We start from the raw sequence: 12,721 nt of genomic DNA on the forward strand, positions 1-12,721 counted from the left end.
TTGTAGTTGCTCGACAACTATACAATCACCACCATCATAACCAACCGCCTATAAACGTCACCCATTTGTTTCTGTTACGGCCATGGACGGCTGCTGTTTCAGTGGACGCTGTAAACTACCATCACCACAGGTTATTACACCTCTATTTCTCTCTCTCTCTCTCTCTCTCTCTCTCTTCCATGTTGTCTATTTATTCACGACTGCACAAAAAGAACTACTGTTGCAACCCGTTGTAATTCTGCTGCTACTTATGTTGCTTCCGTTTCTGGTTTAGATTGAAACCACCCAATCCATCTACTATGTTAACGTGTTCCTGCTGCAGCAAAAATTATTTTTTTATTTCACTCGTTGAAGACATAGAAGTTGATAGGCAATAAGGAAACAAATTGAATTGTTGGCAATTTAAAGTGGTGTCAACTTGATGAATGGTGTATTAAATTATAAAGGCTTATCAATTCCCACTCAAACGAATATATGTGAGATAAATTAAAGCCATGATGGCCGACAAAAAGAAAAAAAAAAAAGAGAGTTGTTGGCGTTTGACATGTGAGCTACTACATTATTTTTTTTTTCGGTCTTCTTGTGATGAATCAAATAACCAAAGATAAGTTTAGCGGGTATATATATAAAATAGATGTAGGCCGTTTTATGATTAATGATGGATATGCTGTTGGGCCATAGCAAAAGCTCAATTAATTTTTGTTTTCAACAAAGAAGGAAACGAATCGTATGGGGTGTTGTGGATTGATACAGTGATGATACTTTAAGTGATTACCAAAACCTTAAATGGTACATGGACTAATTACTAGTTGGGTAATTTAACTTAGGCTTATGAAATTGTTATTGGACCGAAGGAGATTTGGGCCAGAGTATAGAGATGGAGACTAGTTAGATTAGATGATATTAAGATGATATATGAAACGTGATGATGATGCTCAGTTGTTATAATGGCCATGATGATAAACTTAGGAAACGATTATGATGAGGTTGTTGTGATTAAATTGATAATGATAATTGGGTTTTAAGTTAAGAAGAAAAAGAGAACAAAATAATATGGGTTAAATATATGTTAGGTCAGTAATATTTGAGAAAACAAAGACAGTTGAATGATTAGGGGTGTTGGCAGGAAGTGAGAGGTCTCAGGTTCGAGCCCAAGCTGAGGCATTTTTTTTTTGAAAACTTGTTACCTTAAGGTAGTATTATTATTATTATTATTAGTATTATTGTTGTTGTTATTATTATTATTATTATTATTATTATTATTATTATTATTATTATTATTATTATTATTATTATTATTATTATTATTAGTATCATTATAGTTACAACTACAATTATTATTAGTATTACCACTATCAAAACTATCATTTTAAAAAATAAATCTTTTGTACATAAAATGTACTTATTACATATACTATAACTATATTAAGATTTCATATAAACATTATTTATATAAATACTTACATATAACAAACTATCGGGTTTTAAATATAACACTAAACATATATTTATATATATAGATATATTAATATAACTAAATGAATAAATATTAATTATTTTAAATGTATATATAAAAAATAAATATAAATAACATATGAATTAAGATATAATAAATATAAATAAAGTATATGTTTTAAATAAAAAGTAGTATAAAATTTATATAACTACCAACGCATAAATATTATATAATTAATAAATGAAATTATGATATTGCCATTATATGTGTTAATATATATATAAATGATATAGGTTCGTGAATCCGAGGCCAACCCTGCATTGTTCCGTATCGTCGTACAAATATTTTTACTACAAAATATTGTATGGTGAGTTCATTTGCTCCTTTTTTTACTCATTACATTTTTGGGCTGAGAATACATGCAAATGCTTTATTAACTGTTTTACAATATTTATATGTGTGAGTTCATTTGATTCCCTTTTTACTCTTTACATTTTTGGGACTGAGAATACATGCGCTGTTTTTACAACTGCTTTATTAAATGCTTTTTGAAATATATTTTGAACTGCGAATATACGAAATACTTTTATAAATGTTTGACGAGATAGACACAAGCAAAACATTCCTCGAATGAATTATTATGCAGACAGAAGTTCTGCGGATTATTATTGAATTATGTGGACATGATAATTGCCACCATTGAATTATGTGGACATGATAATTGCCACCATTGAATTATGTGGACATGATAATTGCCACCATTGAATTATGTGGACATGATAATTGCCACCAATTGAAGTGAATGTTATGTATCGAGAGAATGATTTTATACACAGGTTATGTGTATATTATTTTTGTGCACGAGATATGTGTACGGTTACTAAGTTTTATGAAAGATGATTTCGTACACGAGAAAGGTGTATTGTATTTAAAAGACATCGCATGTACATTACAGGTGGGAATAGGATTCGGGCCCATTTGTACCATGCAGCATTTAAATCTTGTGGTCTATCAAAATGATGAATTTTATTGATTTATGATAAACCTATGAACTCACCAACCTTTTGGTTGACACTTTAAAGCATGTTTATTCTCAGGTATGAAAGAAACCTTCCGCTGTTCATTTTTTCATGTTAAAGATATTACATGGAGTCGTTCATGGCATATAGAAGTCAGTTCATCACAATGGTACCAGATGTTATTGTATTCGTTCAGAAGAATTTGGACGAGGTATGACAAAAGGATCCTTGGATGGCTTGAAAGTTCTTGAAGCAAAATTATGACACGAAAACAAGTTCAAGTAAGATTTCCACTCGAAATAAGATTGTTAAAGTTATAGAAATTGAATCAAAGTTTGAATATGAGTATTACCTTATATTAGAAAGATATCTTACTGTAAATAAGAAAGATTTCTTGAGGTTGGATGATCACTCAAAGTGGATTTGCAAGATTGGAAGTAAGCTAGCCAACTTGGAAGTGTTGTTGGTGTGTTCTTGAGTAGTTGTTCTATAACTTGGTTTTTGTATGGATTTATGAGCTAGATTTTGTTGAAGATGATGAAGAACACATAGAACAAAGGAAGAACACTTGAGAGAGAGTAATTTGATTCAAGAAAATTGAAATGAAAATGTGTTTGTGAGTACCTATCTTCACGTGAATTAGGATGGCATTATAGTCTTCATTAGTTTGTAATTTTGTGAGATATTTCATGCTAGATGTTAAATGATGGTTTTCACATGGTTAGGTGACTCACATGGGCTGCTAAGAGCTGATCATTGGAGTGTATATACCAATAGTAAATACATTTAGAAGCTGTGTATTGTACGAGTACAAATACGAGTGCACACGAGTAGAATTGTTGATGAAAATGAATGAGGATGTAATTGTAAGCATTTTTGTTAAGTAGAAGTACTTTGATAATTGTCTTGAAGTCTTTCAAAAGTGTATGAATACATATTTAAACACTACATGTAAATACATTTTAACTGAGTCATTAAGTCATCGTTAGTCGTTATATGTAAATGTTGTTTTGAAACCTTTAAGTTAACGATCTTGTTAAATGTTGTTAACCCATTGTTTATTATATCTAATGAGATATTAAATTATTACATTATCATGATATTATGATGTATTAATATATCTTAATATGATATATATACATTTAAGTGTTGTTACAACGATAATCGTTACATGTATGTCTCGTTTCGAAATCCTTAAGTTAGTAGTCTTGTTTTTACATATGTAGTTCATTGTTAATATACTTAATGAGATACATACTTATCATAATATCATGTTAACTATATATATATACATACATATGTCATCATATAGTTTTTACAAGTTTTAACGTTAGTGAATCGCCGGTCAACTTGGGTGGTCAATTGTCTATACGAAACCTATTTCAATTAATCAAGTCTTAACAAGTTTGATTGCTTAACATGTTGGAAACACTTAATTATGTAAATAACAATTTTATTTAATATATATAAACATAAACATGGAAGAGTTCGGGTCACTACACTTTTGCCTTCTTCTCGCGCTTACGATTGTGCCCACTTTCAGTTGGGGCCTCAGTCACCTTGGGTCCTTCTGCACCCACTCGCTGCTCGGCACCACCAGAGCCACTAGTTCCACCAGAGCCAACACCTTGAACATTAGGGTCAGTGCTTGAGCGTTGCTCACCCTCATTCCCAGTTTCGGGTGTCTCAGTGTAGACACCTTCGATATCGCGGGACGCGAGAAGCCTGTCTAGACGCATCACTGCAAATTCAAAAAAGATAAGTTAGAACAGAAGCCATGGAAAGAAGACAAGTACAAAATTAGCGCCCGTCTGCCGCCTACCATTATCAATGGCATCTTTGATAACTGGCAGGGCGGGCGGATGGGGACATAAGTTAGCAACCCGCAATATATCGATGCTATACTGACGAAGGGGAAGTTCGCTGTTATAGAAATGCTCAAGTCTCCGCTGATCTTCTGGGAAAGGGGAGGTCTGATGTTTAGCTGCGCATTTGTAGCTTCTATGTGCCATGCTCAAATATTTCTATACGCGAGAAGGATAAAAGAATCATTAATGAAGAAGAACGAGTTCTTCCACTTCTTGCGCACCCCGGCTTTCAGGCGCTTTACAAAGTTAATCCGATCAATAAAGGAGTACCAACTTTGTTGGTTTTTACGATAGGAAAATACGTTCTTAAATAAATCCAGCGACGGAGGAAACTGGTAATGGTGACAAATCATCTCAAAAAGGGTAACACGACACACGCTGTATGGGTGCAGCTGGCCCATACCGATGTTGAAAAGGCTAAGAACCTCCATGAAAAAAGGGGTAGAAGGGTATCGCACGTTCCCTTCAAGCATGACTTGCCGATACACGGTGACCTTGCCATCAATAACGTCACACGCGCGCTGATTGAGACGACCCATCCTAATCCATAAGGACGAATACAATAACATATGGTTACATTGCGAGGTAATTGACCTCTATATGATACAGTTTACAAACACTGCATTCGTTTTAAAAGAAAAACTTTCATTTACATCGAAAGTTGACAGGCATGCATATCATTTCATAATATCCAACTATAAATGACCTATTCTGTCATTTATTTAATAATATTCTTTATTGAACTCAATGACTTGAATGCAACGTCTTTTGAAATATGTCATGAATGACTCCAAGTAATATCTTTAAAATGAGAAAATGCATAGCGGAAGATTTCTTTAAACGTGAGAATAAACATGCTTTCAAGTGTCAACCAAAAGGTTGGTGAGTTTATTAGTTTATCATAATCATTCATTTCCATCATTTTAATAGACCACAAGATTTCCAGATATTTAATTGTACACGTAACCCGAGTACAAAATAATACGCGTAACCGGTGAATTAAAAATCATTCATATGGTGAACACCTGGTAATCGACATTAACAAAACGCGTCTAGAATATCCCCATCATTTTGGGACTCTCATCGGATATGATAAAATCGAAGTACTAAAGCATCCGTAACCCGGATGGCGTTTTTAGGCCCAATAGATCTATCTTTAGGATTCGCGTCAATTAGGGTGTCTGTTCCCTAATTCTTAGATTACCAGACTAAAAATGGTGATATTCGATTCGATAATCCAACCATAGAATGTAGTTTCGATTACTTGTGTCTATTTTGTAAAATATTTATAAAAGCAACGCATGTATTCTCAGTCCAAAAATATATATTGCAAAAGCATTTAAAAGGGGATTAATGAAACTCACGATACTGTATTTTGTAGTAAAAATACATATGACGACATTGAAAAAATGCAAAGTTGGCCTCGGATTCACGAACCTATATTAAGTATATATATTCATATATTGGTCAATATCTGTCTAACAATTTAGGTCAGGTCATAGTGTATCACAATTCTAATGCTCGAGATTATCATGCAAAAGTCAACAAAAGTCAATTTGACCCAAAATGATTTACAAAATCTATAAATGTTTATTATATAATTTAAATAGTCATTTTATATATTTAAATATATTTATCAGGTTTTATTAAAGTAAATAATAAAAGTCATTTATTGAAATATATATATGATAAAAATATACATTTATATATCTTAAGTAATAAAATTTATAAAGTTCACTTAATATCATAAAAATATAGTGGTATGTATTATTAATGTAATTATATTACGCGTGGTAAAAATATATTTGTATTACATATTTATTTGATAAAATAATAATGATAATAATAATAAAAGTTGTATTATTTTGTAATAATAATAATTATTATTATTCTACTAATAATAACGATATTTATATTTACTAATGATGATGATAATTCTAAACATAACGATACTTTTTATTAATAACTTTAATAATAATAATAATAATAATTCTATTCAAAATAATAATTTTTAATAATACTAAAATGATAATAATAATGATATTTTATAATAGCAATGATATTTCTATTAAAAATGATAATTTTAATAAAATGGAAATTTAATATTATTGATACTTTTAATAATAATAATAATAATGAAAAACGATATTTCTATCAATATATTACAATATCATGATACATATACTCTTTATTTCCTAATCGATTTGTTTAATAGCTTTTAGTCCTCTTTTATATCGCATTCATAATAATGATATCATAATAATTAGATGATACTAATATTAGTTTTTGTGATAAAAATATTAATAATAATAAATATAATAATAATATTAATGATAATACTAAATATTATAATAATAATAATAATAATAATAATAATAATAATAATAATAATAATAATAACGATAATATTAATAATAATCTTAATGATAATAATGATAGTAATACTAATAACAATATCAACTTTAATGATAATACTTATAACGATATTGATATTAATAATAATAATAATAATAATAATAATAATAATAATCATAATAATAATCATAATAATAATAATAATAATAATAATAATAATAATAATAATAATAATAATAATAATAATAATAATAATAATAATAATAATAATAATAATTAGATAATAATTATAACGACGATAATAACGACGATAGTAATAATAATCATTTCAACAATAATACTAAAATTATTATTAATAATTCAGTTGACTATATCTTTTAATCCGTTCATCGAAACAACACGATTCCTAAATAAAAAGTTATTGATTTTTTGCCAGCTTTCCAACGACATGCATATCATATATCTTAACTCAGTAGTATATTTATTAAATTCAGGATTCATCATAAATTATCTATCGATAATATTAAGCGTACAAGCATGCATAATCCTATATACTCGAGCACTAGTAAGGGATACACTATTAATATATAAAAGTTAAGTTATGAGTGCTCACGTATCAATATTGAGATTCAATATTGCAGGAAAGTATGTAGACACAACGGAGATGGTAAACACTAGTTTGACTCACGATCATACCCTCGAATAATACCCATAACCTCCATAGCTATAACCCATAATTTCCTTAGCTCTATTTCGCTTGAAAACCAGTTTTGTAAAATGACTCGCTCATAACCCGTCGTAGTATTTTATGTATAATAATAATAAGATTAATAACAATATTAGTCTTAATATTAATTATAATAACAATAATAATAATAATTATATTATATATATATATATATATATATATATATATATATATATATATATATATATATATATATATATATATATATATATATATTCAGAGAGATTGAGGTCGAGGAAACAGATGGAGAAATGAATCAGAAAACGTTCGATATTTAAAGGAACTTGGCGGCCACCTACTACCCATGCGATCGCATGGGTTTGTGGGTATCCAGCCATGCGATCGCATGGCTCATGGATCCAGCTCACATAGCATTTTAATTCATGCCGACACCCAATTTAATATTATATATATAAATATATTTAATCTATATAATTAATTAAATATTATATTATATTTATATGCATAGTTAGCTTGTAATTTTAACACCGATGATTTGTACGTTGTCACTCGACTTATGTCCCGGTTCTGATTTTTCGATCGTCATTTCGTACGCTTAGAAAACTGATACTTTATGTTTTGTGTAACGTACCTTTATATATAACAAGACTCAAATCAATGAAAAAGTATCCCACTCAAAGTGTAAATTAATCATTTGAATGTTTTGGTTATTTGCTTCTATAAATTATCGTCTCGTTATATATACATACATATATATATATATATATATATATATATATATATATATATATATATATATATATAATAGTATCTTTTTAACTCAAAACGTTTTATATTAAATTTATTACATTGTAAAATATGTATATATATTCATTTCGAAATATATATTTGAAATATTTATTTAACAATATATAGTTTTTCAAAACTAATTATATTTTAAAGTTTTTGATATTTCAACATTACAGACTTTGCTTATCATGTCGGAAACATATAAAGATCAAGTTTAAATTTGGTCGGAAATTTCCCGGTTGTCACAGTACCTACCCGTTAAAGAAATTTCGTCCCGAAATTTGATTAGGATGGTCATGGCTGACAATAAGTATGTTTTCATGATGCTTACGAGCTGAAAATTAGAGTTTTATCATCAGCGAGTAATATGGATAACAATTTGCTTAAGTGAAGCGTACGAGTGAAGTTATCACAAAAGAGTGAAATGAGTAAGTGTAGATTCATCATATCTTTTGACGTAGATAGGATTGATTTTCAGAGTTTAAGAGATTTGGAGAAATTCTTCGTAACAAGATTTGATTCTTCGGTAATTAAGGAAATTAGGATCAGCTTTAAATGCGATCATCTGTTTTGATTGCTCTGTCGAATATTTTACTATAAATCCACCCCTTAATTTCCTTACAACTTACACCTTCTATTCTTTCTCCCTCATCTCATACTTTAAAGTATTTGTCAATATGCTTCATCCAGTCTTGATTCTTGATATACTCCTAACTTTCATATCTATCGTTCTTCTTTTTCATCTGCCACCGGAGGAATCTATTCACTTCTACTATACTCTTGGTTTTATAGTGTTTTTAGTTCTCCCGTGTCTTTACGTTGCAATACTTATTGATATACATGGTTTTTAATTTATGTATTGTCATCGGGCTTTATATCTTTCCTTATTTTTCAGAGTTCCTGCTTCTGTCTTTCTATAATCATTGACACTCACAGTTAATGCTCTCTCTTATTTGCTGCGATTTATACTCCAATTTCCATTTCAGAGCTTCATTCTTTTGTTTTCTCTTCTTGTCATTAAGCACCGCATGTAATGGTCTAGAATTCGTAGATATGAATTTCAGAATGAACATAGTTAATATTCTAAGAAGGTAATTGTAATAGCACAATCTTGATTTGTCAAATTACCAAAATATCCCGAAAAACACCGAATCATCAAGAAAATATTTTTCTTGATATGTTTAGAGGTTAAGTAGAATACAAGAGTCGCGTAACATGGCACATGATGACGTTATGATCTGTGAATCATCACATTCTATTTAGAAACTCAGCATGACTTAATGTAATATAATCACGTTGATCAAGTGTCATTATATTATACTAACTCATGCTTCAGTTCCCAACACTACTTCAAAAGTATTCATAATTTAAATTCGAATTTTTCAAAATTTAGAAACTAAAACAGTTTCTTTTCTGATGTGATGCAGATAGCGCGAAGAGATAAATTATTCCAGATAAGAATAATTATGAAAATATCTTTAGAAATATCAAGGATATTTATAATGAAAGATATGATGGTATCTAAGATCGAAGGATGATGAAGAATATTGTTCGCAAGGGTTTAGAGTCAGGAGTAAGGTATTCGTTAATGATATCAGTAGATACTAAATCATTTGGATTCTTTGAAGGCAGGTTTAGTCTTTGTGATTTGTCCACAGCCTCCTTCATAGTTTGCTCAATCCGTTTTCCAGTTCCAAACCTTCTCTTTTTCTGAGCTTTGCCAACACACTATTCTTTATCATCAAACTTTTGACTGTTAAGGTCGTTTACAGTTTTTGCTACTTCATCAGCATTTTCAAAATTTCGAGATCTAGTTCGCAGTTTTTGGTGTTTTTCAGAAACTTCACATTCGAAGTATGTGAGTCTAGGAGATAGATGTTATATGTACACATATAACTGTTGGCGTAGACATGCTGTGAGATTTCAAAATACTGATTGATGATTCCCGGTAATTGACATGGCAATTATTGTTACAAGATGTGGATGAGTATATGATGGAATTTTAATGAACAAATATAATGGTTTTTTAGAAAGACTTACGCCAAAGAATAATGAAGTTGCTGGTACATCTGCTGATAATGTGGTGGAATATAAAAGGTTCCCTGATAACGATGGTGAAAAGACAACGTATATCTCAAGGTTATAATAAGGCTAGTCCGACTGAAAAGTCGAAGTTGACTTGCTGGAGCTGTGACAAAATTGACTACTTTGGAAAAGGATTGCAAAGTTATTTTTGCTAATAAATGCCAAAGGATCTAACACATATATGTGTTAAAATTTTACTTAGGTTTCGAGAGTTTTCTAGGTGCATAACTGTGGATTACATGTGGTTGGATCATCTTCTCTATTGTTCATTAGTTGAGGTATCTTCAGGAATTTCGAAGTGTTTTATGAATAGAAGTGATGTTCTAGCACAGTTTTGAAATCAAAGTATAGCTTTGAAAGCTGTAAAGATCTAAGAGTGATGTCTTCTGTTAAATCTTGACTTGAATTTTGATTTGTCAAAATCAAAATATGTAATCAAATTTGGATGAGGATGGTTGTTTTGATTTCTATAAAGAATGTATATCGTTGTGAAAGTAGTGAGTATAGTTGATGATTGCTGAATTAGAATCGAATAATGTAACAAATTAATTGTGAATTCATATATCTCTCGGGTATTACCTACCCGTTAAAAGTTTCACAAGTAATATTTTGTACAAGAAAATTTTTATTACAGTCTTTATGAAAATATATATATGTATATTTTCTTCAGATGTAATACAGATTTAATGAGTTAATATAATATTGAACTCATTTAATTTGTAGTTGGAATTATTATTGAGAAATCCCTAAATCTTTTGAAATTACGTAACCTTTGCTGAGTATTTCTTCCACTTGAATGAAATTGTGAATTACTACTTCGTTATTCATCTATTGATATTTCTTTGATGGATGATGTTGGTGTTCGTGGAATTCTGTTGAACTTCGCAAGACACGGATGATGATTTCTATAAATTTTTGAGTAAATCGAAAATGAAGGTGTAATATCAAACATGTATTTGAATAATACACTTAGTTTATTATGGAACGGAATTCATTGAATTTGAAACAGAGATTGTAGTTAACGATGGTTATGTCATTAACAAGGGATGTACATCATTGCATATTAGTAATATGAACTAACCGAGTAGTATCTACCATTTTTCAATTCATACATAATAGCTTAGTACAAAAAGATATATTATGGTTTTAAAATTTATAAGATATACATATAAATTCTTTAGAGGGAATGAGTTAATACTTCATAACTCGTTGATACAATATACTCGTTGTTGATTAGTGATGATGTCCGCGGTGATTATGAAACTGGCAATGTTTGTGATGTTGTAGATGTTGTCGGTGCTGGTGATGCTGTTGGTACTGATAATGCTGTATAAAAAGTCTAGCTTGTAAATCACGCACCATTCCTGTCAGGGTTTTACTTCATTATTCCTATCCACCCACTCATCTGATTTAAAATTTGAACCAGAATATATAATTTCTAAAACTTTTAGAAACCCCATATTCTCTGCAGAATATTTCTTCGATGAAGTTATGAATCAATACTTCACCTTTTGTTGTTGTTGGTATTCCTTGGTATCTACAGGGCGTTTGACGTTGATGTTCGTGGGACAGATTGTGAAATTGAGGTTCGCGATGCGTTTGTTGTTGGTGGTGGTAATGGTACTGTTGGTGTTGTTGTCGGTGGTTCTGTTGATGCCGGTGTTGCTGTTGGTGCTTGTAACCTTTGCACCATATTCTCTAAAGTCACTACCCGAGCGCGAAGCTCGTTGACTTCTTCTATTACACCGGGGTGGTTGTCGGTTCGGACGAGCGGATGAATAAGATCTAAAATTCGAGATAGTATATAGTCATGACGAGATACTCTGGAAATGAGAGAGAAGATGGTATTACGAACAGGTTCGCCGGTAAGTGCTTCATGTTCTTCACCAAGAGGGAAATTTGGTGGATGGAAAGGATCGCCTTCTTCTTGTTTCCATTGATTTAGTCGGCTATGAACCCATCCCCAATCCATCCAAAATAGATGACGGCTAAGTGGTTGATCCATTCCGGTTACACTTCTTTCAGAGCTCGTGTGGAAATCCATATCGGAATAGCTGTTGGAATCTAGGGAATTTGAACTGGATACGGGATCCATCTTGTAAAATTAGGGAAATGATTTTTGATATGAAATAGATTATAGGATTTAGATTGGTATTATTCAATACATAATTTGCATATGTATATATAATACCAAAATCCCATAATTTAAGGAGGAATCTTTGAAAAATGCCAGGTAAGGTTTAAAGTAACAGATATGTTAAGATATGAATTTGTCTGTGCACTATCTATGCAATGAATGCATAAAACGTGTCTAGACTTAGAATAATAAGTAGGTAATTTCCTACGAATGATAAGTAGATGATTTCTGACTAGAAACGATAAGCAAAACTTTTGACATGCAGACACGGTCGAAGTCCAGACTCACTAATACATCTTAATA

Source organism: Rutidosis leptorrhynchoides, chromosome 1 (assembly GCF_046630445.1).
Source record: "Rutidosis leptorrhynchoides isolate AG116_Rl617_1_P2 chromosome 1, CSIRO_AGI_Rlap_v1, whole genome shotgun sequence".
Classification (NCBI taxonomy): domain Eukaryota; kingdom Viridiplantae; phylum Streptophyta; class Magnoliopsida; order Asterales; family Asteraceae; genus Rutidosis; species Rutidosis leptorrhynchoides.